The sequence below is a fragment of the Mytilus californianus genome, unplaced genomic scaffold, assembly GCF_021869535.1.
Source record: "Mytilus californianus isolate M0D057914Y unplaced genomic scaffold, xbMytCali1.0.p SCAF_5, whole genome shotgun sequence".
NCBI lineage: Eukaryota > Metazoa > Mollusca > Bivalvia > Mytilida > Mytilidae > Mytilus > Mytilus californianus.
In genome coordinates, this window is record NW_026262701.1 from 116624577 (window position 1) to 116640574 (window position 15998).

Below are 15998 nucleotides of genomic sequence, written 5' to 3' on the forward strand. Positions count from 1 at the left end.
GTGTTATACAAATGTGCCACAATACAAGGTTATTTCATTTTGTCTCACATACATGCCAAGAGTCCCTTTGTAAGCATCTCTTTAGGTGTGCATGATCTGTGTGGGTATACATTTTATAAAATGTTCTCTTCTAAAACCGCTGTTCCAATTGTAATTAAACTTGATCACATTTATCCTTTGGCAGTGATTCAAATTAGAAGGGCCAAATAACTTAAATCCCTTAATTTCAGTCTCGGCTACTGAACATTTTTCTGTGCCAGCCAAGTAGGGGGCTACCAATAAATTCTTATTTATTTGTGTTTCTACATAGTTGTGATTAAAATTAACAAGATTTTAAAACTGATCATGCTGATAGCATATGGTATCAAATAAGAAGCTGAATGTTTGGATTTTTCATACTAAGACCAATAGTCAAAAATGTCATTTTCAGGAGTCTCTAAGTATTGTTGACCAGATAAAGAGAAAACAACAAGAGAATCTTGAGAACAAGTTCTGTGTAATTAGTTTCAGTCAAAAAACACACAACAAACATAGAAGAATCACCAAACCAAGTGTGGAGGGTCGACTTAGGATTAAAAAAATGGACGAAGCAGATTTCGTTGTAACCAGTAATCAAAGTGTGTTGAATATACCTACCTGTAAAGTCTTATTGGTGTTTGTGGATCACAATCAAAAGGATGTGATTTTAGAGACCCCAGGTGAAGATGAAGAAGATATCAAGTTATTAACAGTACAAGCCTGCCGTAAAATGGGAGGTAGGTCAGATACTAACAAAATGTTAACCGAACACTTTGACCATAGCTTTTTAGCCCTGAAATTTCAGACAAATCAGACAACCCATTGTTGGGTTGCTGCCCCTGAATTGGTAATTTTAAGAAAAATTTGCAGTTTTGGTTATTATCTTGAATATTATTATAGATAGAGAAAAACTGTAAACAGCAATAATGTACAGCAAGGTAAGATCTACAAATAAGTCAACATGACCAAAATGGTCAATTGACCCCTTAAGGAGTTATTCATTTTTTTTTTTTTTTTTTTTTTAATCTTTTACAAAAATCTTCTCCTCTGAAACTATTGAAACAAGTTTAACAAAATTGGCAACAATCATCATTAGGGTATCTTGTTTACAAAATGTGATCGATGACCCCGCCTACCAACCAACATGGCCGACATGGCTAAAAATAGAACATAGGGGTAAAATGCAGTTTTTGGCTTATATCTCTGAAACTAAAGCAAAAGTATAATGGTTGCATTATTTCATGCATCAATTGTAAACAAAAATATCAGGTGAGCGACACAGCCTCTAGTTTAATATTTCGAAAAAGATTGAATATAATATGAGCTGTATTTAGGTGAACAGTTTATCACCATGTATCACATAAACAAAAAAAATCTGTTGGTAAAACTTATTGATCTTTTTTTTTCTCCTTCATTAGTTCGAGTCTGCCATGGCGTTGTCAGTTTATTTTCGATTTATGAGTTTGAATGTCCCTTTTGGTATCGTTCACCTCTCTTTGATATCACTATTTAAACATATGGAAATTGTTTTACTCAGAATTCTCAAACAGACAATTCAAAGGCAGAACTTTCTGCCTTAAGGGTGGAATTTTGCCTGCCCCAATAACTGAATATGCTTAAATTTATATTTTTATACATTAAATATAAATTAAATTGGTAGATATAGGAAAACATGCACTTTAAATGATTTTTATCATTTGATAGATAAATGTCTATAGTTTCAGAAATGATACTAAAAACAAATTATATTTCACTATTTTAACTATTGAAAATTGAATCTATGGAAGATATTGATTACATACATATGCACTTGTATGACACAAACAGTAAGCTTTATTTATTAGAAAGCCAGGAAAAGAAGATGATTAAACATATTTTAGGTTAATTCTTATTTTATTTCCTGATTTTGGAGATCGAAATGGGTATGTGTTGCTTCTAGGGGTAAGAGCAAAGACTGGTTGGTTCGGAGCCAGAATAGTGTGTACGGGTAAGGTGATATGTAGTCCTGTGGACTGTTTCCTTGTGAACTAACATGTTAAAAATCTGCTCAGCCTGTCGGTTTTTTTCTTTAGTTTTTAATCATATCATATTAACATGTTTTCGTCCTGAATATGTATTTAGTTTGCCATTTGACGTTTAGAAGCTATCCATCATTATCCTCATCATCATATTATCATGATTATGACATTGCATTTTTTTCTTCTTACACGGTCAATGTCATTAATTCAAAGAAAACTTTATAAACATGTTGTTATTACACTTTCAAATATCTAACCTTGATACATCATCCACACAGAGAACAGATGTGACCCAAACTGGGATAATATATTTCAGAAAGTAAATACGGGAGGGTTTGATGTCAAGGAAAATATTATTCTGATTGTTTAAAGTTACTTTCACATTTTTGCTCAGCAATAAGTCTTTTACTATAGGCATCCAGAATGGTTCAGTACATGTACATGTGAATATTGCAGTGCTTGTTCTCACTGGATCTATTTCTTTTTTGGTTTTCAATCACGTTATATATAGTGCCAGTTGGTTTTTAAATACAAAACTGGCAGGAATGAGTAAACAAACTGGACAAATTAAAACAAAACTTGCTCACCAGTGGCGCATTTCATTTCAATGGCTATTGATTGGTCCCACCGACTCTATTGACTTTTTTAACAATTGCTTTAGTTTAAATGTTTAAGTCTGTGATAATGCTTGTTAAAGGGGAACCTTCTGTCATGGTTCATTGACTTTGAATATTTTGCATATTTTACATTTCAAAGTATTGCTATTTTAATTTCAACATTTGCATTTCGATATCCAAAATTACATACAAACGTGACATTGCTGTCAGTAGTTTACGTAATGTTGTATATTTAGGTGTCCGTCTCATTGACATATACTTTAAAAAACACAACATGAATAATATGCAATATTTCAGGATTGACCAATTTTGTGATTAGCTTTATAATGAAATATTTTCTCAATGTTTGCCATTTTTATGTTTACATCATTTGTTTATCGGCCCCTATTCTTCCTAAATGGTAAATAAAGGAAGAAAAAATTGAGTCCATTATGGGTTTTCTGCAAAAATAGAAATCATGTTTAAATATCATTCACACTGTAAGTGTCCTTCATAGTACTGTATTTCAAATGGTTAGTGAAAATAACTGGAATTCGCTGCATTTCAGTGAATCACTACTCCTCTGTATGTACTGCACATTTTCAATTTTATGGTTGTTGGTTTGCTGTCTCATTGAGATGTACCCCCACATCTTCTTTCATCATAATTTAATGAGTTTACTAAATATTTTTCAGCTGATGTGTTTGTGATATATGTAGGTGATGAAGGATCAGAATCGCTGATGGCAGGATGTCTTTACAACAAACAGTTGGCTACAGTAGCGGAACATTTTGAGCTCAAACAACTTGAGCAGAGAAACCGAGTTATTACATGCCATGAGAAGCTCACCATCACACAGCGAGAGAAAGTAGCTCAGGCTATTGCTTAGTTTGATCAGTTCACACACTGTTGAAGACAGAGAAGTGTTTCTTTATTGTTGTTGTTTTGTTGTTTCTATGACTTACTTATTCTAATCAGTATGATATAAATGTGCGATTGAGTAATGCAAAAACATACATGTATGTAAAGGACACCAATTTAAATACAATTCAAAGGGGCATAAGCTACGAGATATAAAAACAATTAAAATATGATTTTTTTTGTTCAATCATTAATTTAATGAAAATGAAATAGTGAAATAATAGTTCGCTTTTAGCAGCCAGTTTGGTTCAGTTGTGTCAAAATAAGCTAAGAAACATCGCTGGTGAATTAATCACTTGCAAGTGAATAATTCGACCTCATTGAATCCGTATTCATGTGACCTTCTATTTCACTCCTTAGATAGAGATGGGTTACGCATGAACTAGGCGTGCTCATCTATTAGAAGGAAAAGAATATCAACATTTAAAATGAAACAAGGGTAAACCATTTGGTTGACTGTTTAAATCCACAAAAACTCATTATCATACAGGTAAAAACGACGTTTAACATAATTGTTTAACCTATAATATGAAATCAAACAGACCTACAAAAATCCAATTGCACGTGTCCGATATTTATTCATATCAATATTATTGTTTATATCGGGTTATATGACTGTCGGCAGTCCTCGGAGGTCACCTCTGTGGTTAATTAGATGCAGATGGCGTCTAGACTAAAATACACACGAAATCCTGATACACATTATCGAGTCAATGCATTGTTGATTGCTCATTTTAGGCTTTTTGTAAGTTGGATATACGTTTTAGTAGATTATAAATAAATAATGAGAATTTGAGTCAAATCGGTGAATATTAATTTGACAGCTAATGCCCTTTCAAGGAGGTAGGCCTTGGAACCCAAAACATTTTCCTCTCGTTTAACTTTTTTATATTTACACCGCTGAAAGAGTAGTTGTCCATGCCTCATATGCCAAAGTGCTGTTGAAATACACCATTGCATTTTTTGTTTATGGTATATTGAATATGACCAATTTTGTCGATAACACTAGTAAGCATACATTATTGTGTGTTTTTGCACATGTTCTCATCAGGAATAACCAGGACTGTTAAAATGTGTAATAGAAACATACTTTTAAATAAATCTGAAATGTCATGGCAACATGTATAGCTTGGATGTAAGTCGAAAATGCTGGCCATTTTAGATAACATATTTATTTTCCAAACTTTGCCAGAAAAAAAAATATCATTTAATTTCTGCAAATAATTGCCGAAACAATAATTGTTTATTAACTTTAAAAATCACAGACTTTCATTGAATTTGACCATTTGAAATTTACCAAATTTTCAAACAATTTGGCCTACTGTAGAAAAACTGACAATCCTTGTCAATTTAGATTCATGTGGACCCTTTGGATAAAATGGCTGTGTTTTCACCTCAAAGACTAACCTGTGCATCTGGAAAAGTTTTAAGGCACAGCATGCCCTAGATTAACAAAATTCAAATGCATTTTATGTTTTAGAAAATTTAAAACTTAACTGGATTTTACTGTGTACCTTTTTTCGTCCCAGTAAAAGATGATAGAATTAACTAACAGTTGAATTTAACTTGATATGGTCCACTCAGGTACATAGTTTAAATCACCAATTATTATCAGGTATCTATTGTCCCTCTATTGGCTATGTCAATCAATACAGTTCACTTCAATAATTACCTGTGGGGAACTTCTCAAACCTCTTTTCAAAAATTTTTTTATTTTGGAACCTTCTGGAGGAATGAAAAAAGGGCACTGCAAAATCCAGTTAAGTTTTTGATTTTCTAAAACAAAAAATGTATCTGAATTTGATTTATCTAGAGCATGCTATGCCTTAAATTTTTTCCAGATACATAGGTTTTTCAGTACTCTTTAGATTTTGATGTGAAAATGCATCCATTTTAGCTAAAGGGTTCACATGAACCTTAAGATTGGAGTCGAGCGCACGTGCGGGATTCGAACTCACAACCTCAGTGTTGACAGGCTAGTGAACCAGTAGTACGACTACTTAGACCATTCAGCCACCGAGGCCCCTTTGTCAACGGATGAGTTGACGCTACATTGGATGTTTTGACAGTCTGTCACTATCTAAGTACTAATTTTGTGCTAAAGTAGGTTATTCGTTAGCATTAGATTGTACTAGGATGGATGTTCAGATCATATCTTATAGAATATTGCCATTTGTATTTGAAAACCAATGACATACTATTAAGTACAGCCTATCAACCAATAGCTTAGTATAAAAGCTATAAAACCAGGTTCAATCCACTACTAGTATTTTCTACATAGGAAAATGCCTGTACCAAGTCAGGAATATGACAGTTGTAATCCATTCGTTTGATGTGTTTGAGCTTTTGATTTTGCCATTTGATTAGGGACTTTCCTTTTTGAATTTTCCTCGGAGTTCAGTATTTTTGTGATTTTACTTTTAGTACTAAAACCTTATACCTTCATTATTCAATTAATTTTTTTCGAATTCAATTTTTCCAAACCATTCAAGATTTTATCTAAATGATGTCAAGAGTTATTCCAAAAACTCCTCAGTACATAGTTTTTTTTCAAAAGCATTTCATGTATGAATGTTAATTTTCTAACTTTTCAGCTTTTGATTTTTGAATCTTGAAAAAAATGCAATTCCTAAATTTAATCCTAGGTGGAGTCAAACTTGTCCAATTTTCTTAGATGCTCTTGCATCATTCTCATAGCCAAATGTTATTGTAAACAACACAAATTCTTGATCACTGTTTCAATTACGGCTAGGTTAAAATGCTCAAATGACTTCCAATACTTTGTAGGAGTTGTCTCCCATACCACAGGTGTACCCCCTTAAAAGAAAGTAAATGTTGAATCATAGAGTTGTGCACTATGTTATTCCAAACAGAAAGTAAGAAAATTGGAAGTTTAGTTGTTGTAGATAACTTTCAATCAAACTTGTTGATATTTGAACTTGTTTAATCCTAATGCTTCACCAAATGTTTTTTTTAATCCTATTGTAAATGGTTTTTCAGTTCACAATATATATTCTTTGTATCATTTTGTTTATAGATTTTTAGCGTTTAGCTGTGAACATCACTTTGTATCCTCCTTCAGTTGGCTGTCTTTACATAAAATAAAGTGACATAGAAATATGACGATGTACAGATGTCTCTTCTTTTTCTGAATTCAATTCATCGGAGCATGATGGTCACGCTGCTAGAGTTATGAGTTTGATATTATCGTTCATTCCTTTCGTCAATATTAATGCAGTATGAACACAATTCTGATATCTTTGGTTTGGTTGCTCTCATAATTTAGAGGAAGTTTCGACATGATGAATATCTGATCAAATTATAGTCGTGGTCATAAGAACAGTTGCAAATGCTTATAATTTCCATGGTATCATGATGTTTGGTCATAATGTATAGCATATCTTAGTTATAAGACCGTCTGAATATGCTCATTTAATTTATTTCATACTTGATAGATTATTAGTAAGTTATGATATGATCTTGTCAATTATTACAAGTCATCATTATTTATTTAACTTTTCTTCTCTTTTGTTGAAAAAAACCTTCTTTACTAAACATGTACTACAGCTATGGATATTTCAATGCAGCTGATCTATGTTGTTTTCCTTCATGCTATAAAAAATTGACCCTTTTTTTAGGTAAAAAGTTCTTAATAAGCATTAAACATCCCTTATTGAGCATTAAATTGTTCTTCAAAAAATAATATATCTTGACTGTACATGGAACTTGAGGTAAACGGGCTATTTCTACAATAAATATTAAATAATTAAGCATGAAGTTAGTACGAATCAAACTTTAATTAAAGCCAACTTTTTTCAGTGGCTTTGCCGCGTGAACATTTATCTTCTCTTTTGTACACAATTGAATCCTGTTCTTTCCTGTATTTTGTGTTACAGAATATTCATGTTTACCCTGTCTTGTACTAAGTTATTTATTTGCAGGTTTTACGAGGCCAAATTATTCATATTCGAAATCCTCCCCCTCCCCGCCCCAGAAAATGAAATGGTCGCCCCCCCCCCTTAGAAGAAAATAGAAAATTCAAAATGTGCAACAAAAGATATTATATCAAGATCATCCCTTTAAAAATAGACCATCCCCATGATTTTTGAGAAATTAGAAATTAAAAACTTATCATATAAACATAAAAACTGTTAAAATACCTCCAGTTTGACCTAACAGACTGCACATTCAGCACCTAAATGTAGTATACCAAAGAAAAGAATGAATACACATGTCAGATATTTTTTTCGTTTCCTCTGTTTACTTCCATATTTATTGGCAGGATTCTGCTTACCCTTCTGGAGCACCTGAGTTTACCGCTGGATTGTGGAGGGTTTAGTGTTGCTTAGTCTTTGGTTTTCAATTTTTTGTTTCGTATACTGTTGTCTGTCTTTTCGTCGTTTTTAATATCCCTTTGGTATCTTTCACCTCCCTTTTATTAACAGCTGGACACTTAGTATCAACAGATTATTGAAAGATGATTCCCTGTCATGAAATGGAAGTTCCAAACGGAAGAATTATTATGTAATGTTATTTCGATTGTTACAAATATATCAGGATTTGTTCCTAATGGAATAGAGGTTATAGCATATGTGTTCCAACAAGAACAGATGTTTTAGCACTGTTTATGACTATGTTTCCAGGGGAAATTATGTAAGGCGGACCAAATATATGTTGACTACCATCCCATAAACCTTTATATTCATAGTCATTAGCATGTGCTTTTATTCACATAATTTAATCATCGATTTTCTCCCATGATAATACCTCTGTGATTTTCACAAACTGTTCAGACTGATACATACCTCGATACAAACTGAAGAATAATGTACTTCAAAAAGATTTCAGTAAAATATCTTTATAAGACAGTACATACGTGCTAAATTCAATGCTTTAAACCCATTACTTATAGGTAAGATAATACTTGGTCATGTTTTATGAAGATTTAAACCCAAGGCGTAGCCGAGGGCTTTAAATCTTCATAAAACATGACCAAGTATTGTCTGACCAATTTAGAACATATTCACACTTTCGAGTGACCTTACAAAATTATCCTTTCCCATTGTAATGTTCAAACCTAAATAAGAGTTCACTTTTTATAATGAAGTGAATGTATAACATAGGTAATGATCGTTTCAATGGATGGAATGAAATAGCACTGACATAGTTTGTTAGGACAAAAAGGATAAATTGTTCAAACATTTGAGTTTTTCTTCTGCTTCAGGTAAAATTTAATACTTATATATCTTCAATTTTTTATTTTAAAAAGTACACAATGTTTTATAAATCCGCATTTTTTTATAATTATAAAACTCACTGTATAAATATTTGAATTCAGACCATTCAACATTAGATGCTTACTTTTTATTGATAAATGTACATGTATTGTGTTTTTTGAGAAAAAAATCCTTTGCTTTATATATCAGCCGTCTGACATTGTTTTCTTGAAAGAAAAAAAAATTGACTCGAATGTCAGGTATATAAATTGAATAAATATTATTTTACCTACATCTTTACCCCCATTTCATTTTTTGTTTATTATATATATGTGTACCATTACAAAATGTATAAACATTTGCAAAATTCAAAATGTTTTTTTTTTTATTCTTTTCTCTTTCATCTTTAATCAGTAGGCTATTTTCCCAAGGAAAATGCCTCAGGGGATTGTACACCTCGTTAGTGTAGTTCTTAAAAGTTCACTTTCATAATTAATCTACAATGAAAAGTCATTCATGTATAGCATTTTATAGTGCATGGAAAGCCACATACTATGAAAATTAGAGGGAAAAAAACTGACTTTTCATTGGACGAGAAGGGGTGAGTATTATCTAAATTCTCAACTAACAGAATACTTTAGAACAAAACCATTTGACATGATAAATGAAACAAACTGTTAGGCAAATTTATGTTGTAGTTCATGTTTCTACAAAATTTCAGACTGAAAATGCTCCAACACATAAACACATATACATTATATGTTGTGTAGTTCAGTCCACATATAGGAAATCTTAAACCACGTATTTCTCATACATAGATTTGAAAGTGGCACCCAAAAAAAAACGAAATCACTTTTTACAGACATATACTACCACAGAGCAACATAAATAATAGAATTTTCATAAACTTGAGGATAAACCATGTTTTACTGATATCATTGTCCACATTTTCACATCAAATTAACAATGAAAGCTTAACAGTGTCCAAATAACGTAACATGTATATGAAAATGCTCTTTTTCGGTCATTTTAGGTTCTTCTTCTCTTAATCAATTCCTTCGTTATCGGAGCACCCGTGTCATAAAAACCCTTAATTATTGGTTTTATAAGGTTCTTTATTGTAATGGTACTTATTTTAGAAAAAATATAAATGAAAAGAGCAATATACATTCCTTTATAAAATATCGGTGTCTTAAAAGTATACAGAAATATAAAACCCGTAATTGAATACTATTTACTAGTACATCTATTACCTATCTTGGACAATCAAATGCAAACTGAAACAGAAACCCACAATGAAAAAGAATGTCATAACACTGAAGATGAGTCGCCAGAAGATGATCAACTAGATTGTGACACAACCATGTCTGAACATACAAATGTAAATCACAAAATGTGACATAGCGGAAAATGATTATATGTTACAATGCAGTAAATGCACAAATTGGATTAATTTTAAATGTTCAAATTTGCTTAAGTACATGTTTTCCTTTTGATTCGGTTGACAATTTTGACTTTAACACTCTTTATATTACACTTCCATACAATTTTATCAAACAAAATGTTTCCTATTCAATCAAATGGTCGTTTGAAATATCTGATTGCAAATGTATTTGCTGCAACTCATATAAAGCTTTTTTTCTCTATTGAGAAAGCTAAATATGCTAGATATACTTAAGGGAGGTGTGATGAGATGATCAAAGCTGTACATTTTCTCCTTGACAACATTTATGTACGTTTCGGCAATACAGTTTATCGACAGATTGTATGTATTCCTATGGGCACCAATTGTGCCCCTTTAATAGGAGACTTATTCCTGTACTGTTATGACCAACCTCAGTCGTTTGTTCTTTACGAGGTCTTACGGTGTTTATATATCCCAACTCGTTCGCTATGCCTGTGTCTGTAGTGACGTTTTGGATTTCAATGTGCGTAATCTATGCAATACTGGTAAATTATGAAGTCAGGGATTTCGTTACCACAAATTACTTAAAACCTTTACTAAATTCTTCCCTAGATACAAAGATTTGGTTTGCAAGTTTAGCTCTATCTATAAGAAACTTATTTCAAACGGAATAACACATCCTAATTTTTACGGTGATGTTGTTTACCGAGCCCGGAAATTTAGATACGATCCAGGTAAACTTATAAATCTGTTAAATAAACTTGTTCCAAAAATTACCAATTCAACACTGTAATTAGATCTTTGAATATTGTTTTTATTGGTATAAAATTGATTTTGTTATCAGTAGATCAAAACCAAACTAAATATTATTGTTATATACATATGCACATTCACGGTTCTACAATCTGTCGATACCTGTAATTTAGCATTGCACAAAGTCATGTTTTTCTCTGACTGTTAATGACGGCTTTACACTAAATCCAAGTCCGTTCTGTGTTTTTGTTACTTGTTTTTCTGATTTGTATCGATCTGATGAGTAAAGCCCTTTTCAACTATTTTTTTTATAATTTGTTCATATGTTGTGCTGTAACACCACTGTCCCAGGTTAAAGGGGGAGGGAGGGGGGGGTTGGGCGCCCGCAAACATGATTAACCCCTCCACATTCAATATGTACCTGTCCCAAGTCAGGAACCTGTAATTCAGTATTTGTCGTTGATTCATGTTTATCATATTTGCCTTTCGTAAACTTTTTCAATATAAATCAGGCCGTTAGTTTTCTCAATTGAATTGTTTCATATTTTTAATGTCGGGGCCTTTTATAGCCGACTATACGGTATTGGTATTTCTCATTGTTGAAGGCCGTACGGTTGCCTATAATTGCTTATACATCCACTTCATTTGAGCTGTGGCGGATAGTAGTCACATTGGCAACCATACTACATCTCCTTATTTTTATATTTACACTTTAACTCCTTCCAAAAGAAAATTCACATGTCCAGCATGTGTTCAGGTACCCAAAACGTTTGATTCATGCATGTGTGAAGGGGATGAAACTTCTATCAACACAGGTGCATATAAACAAGTCAAAACTCATCCTATAGATATGGCTACTTGTATATGATGCAGTAGCTAATAGATTTCAAGAAACCCCTAACTGCATCATTTAATACCATCTTCAAAAAGAGACAAGGATGTAAGAGTCACTGAAATTAACAATATAAAACGGTATAGGACAACACTCAGTAACAAACGAGAGGAATTAAAGACAACCATTACTAATATAGTTCAAGTCAAAACAGGTCAAGTTTAGTAATGAGATTGATACATTGAAATTGAATTAAAACAGAGCAACCCGACACATTTAATTCAGATGATCCATCAGAACAACTAAACGAAATTATGTCCTCAATCCGTGATGATCAACAATCTTTATCAAAGATAGTGCAGGAGACAACCATGAAGGCAAACATGGCGAAGACGAAATTAGAAAAGGTCAACATCTCTCCTGTAGACACAGTAACAAAACGTTTAAACCAACATTTTGTTCACAGGTTGTTATGTATATAAACATATTTGTTATAATATAGATGATGTCCAGAAGTATAAAAGTATAACAAAATTAACGAACTCCAAGTTAAATTCAAAAAGGGGAAGTCCATAAAAACTGACAAAATAAAGCTATATCAATCTTAGCAATGATACTGTAAAAGACCTATAGATTGCATTGTTATTCATTTATTCACAAAAAATTTTAAAAAAAATTTCAGAATTTAAAGATGAATCTAAACATCTTGTTCAAAGTATACATGATAGATGGTCAAAATCTAAAATAAAAATCTCCACAGGTACACCAACAGGTAACTCAGATGAGTTCGACACAAATTTGCTGGAGTGTAACATAAGGTTAATACACAAGTATCTAAACCATGACTATGTTACAGTTTGTAACAACAGCACACTTAGCATCAAATATAACCCAAACAAAAGGTTTCTAGTAAAGTGCAGGTTAATTTGAACACGACAGGCTTACATGTATCTGCAAGCAACTTAAAGAGAATCATTAGAACAGCCCTAAACATTTCAGATACAAAATTACTGAAAGATGAGCATGCTGAGCATAGAGAAAATTATGCTATGATTTTAATAACAAAAATTGACTTCAACAATCTACATATATTATTTTGTTTAAACTAAGTTTATATATCTTTACCTTTTCATGCACACATTTACCTTAGTATTTTATTTTTGAAATTTAAAAAGAGTGGAGTAAAACTCTTGGTCCTTTTTACTTAAATTTTGTTCAATATCAGTTTAAACAATTACTGTATATTGAAATGTTTTAAAACTTTAACAAAAACAAAACAAAAATGATATTAACTTGTGATTCAAATTCTACAAAAAAAACATAAGAACAAAAATGTTAAAATAGATGTGATTTGCAATTTTAAATGGCTATTATATCTATGCTCTAGCCAAACAAACAAACACACAGCAATACGCACAGACAAAACATTCAGTTCAAAAGAAATCCGAGTCCGATGTTAGAAAAGGTAGCAGAAGAAACTAAACAAATTGACAATAATCAACATAATTTAACAAATGACTACTAGCAGTTACTGACATGCCAGCTCCAGACCTCAATTAAACATGGCAAATTGATTGCAAGATTAGACAGATTATGTCTTCATCATATGAAAATCAAGCATAATCCCTCCCGATAGGGGTTTACTATATTACATACCATCACCTGGTCACTGATGGTGATCTGCCTATTGGTTGGTTTTGAGAAGATATATGCAATGGTCGATCATCGAAAAGAATATTGCTTTCATGTTTCTCTCTGTCAGAGATTCGATCTGAAGTAACAATAATGGCCTTTTTTAAATACACGTTTCAATAACTTCAATATATTCTATAAATTCATTTAACAAATGCTTGCTTGAAAATAAGTGAGGATAATCTAATATAAATCAATAAAACCACAATTACCTCATCAAAAGACAGTAATTGTATAATATTTAGGATTATTTTCAATTATTAAATGTGTTTTTGTTCAAATCAGAGACATATAAAATTTCTGTTCATATCAAACAATATTACAATAAAAAATAGCTAATAAATTTTGACCCTCTATTATTATATTGGAAATTACAATAAACTTCTGATGAGATATTCCAAATAAAAACTGAAACACAGAAGAAAAGGACAAGGTTCACTTTAGGCCAAATAAGGCCTTGAATTTCAACTTTATCATAAAACTTCAAAATGGTCATAATTTGATTCTAAAATGTATCTATTTCAAAAACCTTACTTCTTGGTTAAACAAATCGCTTCGATGGAGTACATTCTAGGCTTCAAAGTCAGCACATTTTGGATATAATGTCAAAATACGACGATTTTGTGCATTTTTCGGACATAAAAGCTTGAGGAAACCCATGGCGGCAACGTAGGGTCCATAATGTTCTGTGACCAAAAGTTGGCAATCATGACATTGAATCCCTAGACTCAAACATTCTGGATCTAGGGTGGCGGACGGAGTAAATTATGTTAAAAACTATTAAGAATTATTGAAAATTTGACCAAAATTGACATTACAAAACAAATAATGCATACTTGAGCAAATGTGAGCGTTCATTTCCTTCGTCATTCCTAATGTGATGTGCCCAAAAGAAGTTATTTTGTATAAATAGTTATAGCACAACTATTTCTATGTGAAATTTGTTGTATTTTGGCAAGATTAAAAAAACATCAAAATCTTAGGGCCAATGTTGACCCTTCGTGAACTTACGGAGCTACCTTTTGATTTTTATGGGGGGGTGGGGGGGGGGGGGGGGGGGGGGGGGGTTAGGATGAAAAATTTGATCCTGCATTTTTGTTTTTAAGTTGTAATCTCTGTCTCCTGCCTTATTATTTTTCACTCTGTTCGGTCCTGTCTTTTTTTTTTATTAGTTTATCGTGACTTTTTTTTACATAAATTGTCATCCTGCCTTTTTTTTTTTTTTTTTGCCAAGTTGCTCATTCTGCCTTTTTTTTCTCAAAACTCCTGTCCTCCCTTTTTTTTCAAATTTCATCAAAGCCCCCCCCTCCCCCCCCCCCCACCCCCCCACCCCCCCACCCCCCACCACCCCCCCCACCACCACCACCACCATGGTAGCTCCCTTACTCCTTTAGATAAAGGGGGTCCATTTCTAAAGCACCAGTGGAAAATAATAACAGAGGGTCAAACATTACTAGTAAACTACTGTTATCGTTATATCGTATTGACAAGAGAAAGCTATGCCCGTGTCTGTTGTGACGTTTTCGATTTTAATGAAAGTAATCTATGTATTACTGGAAAATTATTAAGTCAGGGATTTCGTTACCACAAATTACTTAAAACCTTTACTAAATTCTTCCATAGATATAAAGATTTGGTTTTGAAGTTTGGTTGTACCTATAGAAAACTTATTTCAAACGGGATAGCATATCCTCATTTTTACGGAGATGTTGTTTACCGCGCCCGGAAATTTAGAAACGATCCTGGTAAACTTATCGATCCTTTAAATAAACTTATTCTAAAAGGTTACTAATTCAACACTGTAATTAGATCTTTGAATATTGTTTTTATTGGTATAAAATTGATTTTGTTATCAGTAAATTAAAAGCAAACTAAATATTATTGTTATATTCATATGCACATTCATGGATCTACAATCTGTCGGTACCTGTATCTTGGCATTGCACAAGGTCATGTTTTTTCTCTGACTGTTAATGACGTCTTTACACTAAATCCATTGGATGTTAGATGTGAAATGATTGATAATTTAGTCTTAGATGCATGATTTTTTTTTATTAGTTGTTATTGGCTTTGAACTAGCTGTCAGTAACTGTGAGTACTCTCAGATCTGTACTTAGTATCTTTTTGTTGTTGGGATGTACAAGTACCCGGCCACGTCCACTCTGTGTTTTTTGTTAAATTACGGTATTTCTATTTGTATCCATCTGATGAGTTAAGCCTTTTTCAACTGATTTTTATAGTTCGTTCTTATGTTGTACCGTAACACCACTGTCCCAGGTAAGGGGAGGGTTGGGATCCCGCTAAGATGTTTAACCCCGCCACATTCTGTATGTATGTGCCTGTCCTAAGTCAGGAGCCTGTAATTCAGTGGTTGTCGTTTGTTGATGTGTTACATATTAGTTTTTCGTTCATTTAGTGTACATAAATTAGGCCGTTTGTTTTCTCGTTTGAATTGTTTTACATTTGTCATTTCGGGGCATTTCATAGCTGACTATGCGGTATGGGCTTTGCTCAATGTTGAAAGCCGTACGGTGACCTATAGTTGTT

The 15998-nt window shown here is 32.5% G+C and overlaps 1 protein-coding gene across 6 annotated transcripts in view; it reads left to right on the plus strand.

The window, feature by feature from the left end:
- LOC127700776 (kinesin-like protein KIF15) overlaps positions 1 to 15998 on the plus strand; it is a 105632-nt gene that overhangs the window by 21913 nt on the left and 67721 nt on the right. For 3 of the 6 annotated variants that reach the window (XR_007981716.1, XR_007981717.1, XR_007981718.1), the window contains 2 exons: positions 431 to 755; positions 3328 to 3740. The exons of the other annotated variants lie outside the window; for them this stretch is intronic. The gene's annotated coding sequence lies outside the window, so the exon portion shown is untranslated. Of the gene's footprint in view, positions 1 to 430; positions 756 to 3327; positions 3741 to 15998 lie in introns of those variants that run through there. 6 annotated transcript variants of the gene reach the window in all.